Source organism: Octopus bimaculoides, chromosome 21 (assembly GCF_001194135.2).
Source record: "Octopus bimaculoides isolate UCB-OBI-ISO-001 chromosome 21, ASM119413v2, whole genome shotgun sequence".
In the NCBI taxonomy this organism is placed as follows: Eukaryota; Metazoa; Mollusca; class Cephalopoda; order Octopoda; family Octopodidae; genus Octopus; species Octopus bimaculoides.
Genome location: NC_069001.1, coordinates 12,417,295 through 12,419,024, shown reverse-complemented (window position 1 = coordinate 12,419,024; position 1,730 = coordinate 12,417,295).

Genomic DNA, 1,730 nt, shown 5'->3' with positions numbered 1-1,730 from the left:
GTGTGTGTGTGTGTGTGTGTGTGTGTGTGTGTGTGTGTGTGCGTGTGTATGTATGTATGAATGTATGTATGTGTATATATACTGATACATTTTTAATAGCGCTTTTTCTTTTCTTCTTATTTCGTTTCTTTTGTTTCTCCTTTTATCCAAATAAAGTAACGAAATCAAACGTGGGTAGAAACGCTTGATGTTCTATTTGGGACAGAAAAAAAAACAGAAGCGGTTCAAATCTCTTTCATATCACAGGATACGTCTGTCTCTGAGTTATCGTACTTATTGCATTGTTCGTATTGGGTTTTTGTGAAATCCCAGACACCGCTGATCGTGTAGATACAGGATCGAATATGTTCCATAAACGACTATTCTGTCACATATATTAATGTATATCCTTTACTTTTCTCAACCCTGCGATGCAACCATGTTTGGTCATCGCTTTGAATTACTTCACAATACAAATCGACCCCGGTATTTATTTTTTATTAAGTCTGGTGTTTAACCGTGTCGAGTACTTATGCTGAACTGCTAGCTTTCAAGGACGTAAACAAAGGAACAATAGCTGTCAAGCTGTGTGAGTAGGGACGACAACACAAATGCACACACCCATACACTTACACACACACACACAAACACACACACACAAACACACACGCATATTCAACGGGCCGGAGCTTCAGTACGTGACACTGGCCGAAAGCGCCGAAATAGCATGATTGAAATGCAAGCTTCTTAAAGACTCAGTTATGTATATATCGCCCAAATCTCAACAGCGTTCTTCTTTAAAGACAATGAGTAAAACATTTGATAATTTGACTTCTATTTCTAGCAGGTCACGAGTCTTCGTAACAACATCCCTTTTTACCGTTGCTGAATAAGCACTTAAGTCTCCTGATAGTGTTTTCAACATATAAACAAAAAGTGGTGAATTCAATGCTGAAATTGTGGCACTCTTATGTAGGACACTTCGTTTCCGCGTTGCTTCAGTTTTCTCTGGCAGAATAGATATGTAGGTCTTCAGAAAAGTGTTTTTTGCTAAATACGTGCATATCTATCGTGCCAGAGAATATTTTGTGTTGCTAATCAATACAATTAGGTAAGCAACGAAAGTTACACCTTCACTCATCATGCGTCTGAGAGTGTTCATATTTATGGTTCAAGGTTAACGTTAACGGTGCATTCACCTATTTCGTAGCTGAATGTATCAACAAAGTATTACATAAAACCTGATCAACGCAAGATACATGCGTAAACATAGATGTGTGTGTGTGTGTGCGTGTATCTATATGGAGATATATGAATTTACGCACGCATATAAAAACATACATATGTTAATGATATTATAAATATATGTGAAGGCGCGTAGCTTAGTGGTTAAGGCATACGGGTCACGATCGTAAGGTCGTGAGTTCAATTCTCAGCGACGCATTATGTCGTTAAGCAAGACATTTTATTTCACCTTGCTCCAGTTCAGTAGCATCTGTATTTCAAACGGCCAGCCTTGTCACACGCTGTGTCACCCGGAATCTCCCTGAGAACTACGTTAGGGGTACACGTGTCCGTTGAGTGCTCAGCGACTTGCACGTTAATTTCACGAGCAAGCTATTCCGTTGATCGGATCAGCCATGACCAACGTCGTCGTAACCGACGGAGTGCTCCTTTTATAATATATATATGTGTGTGTGTGTGTGTGTGTGTGTGCATATATATATCTATATATATATATATATATATAT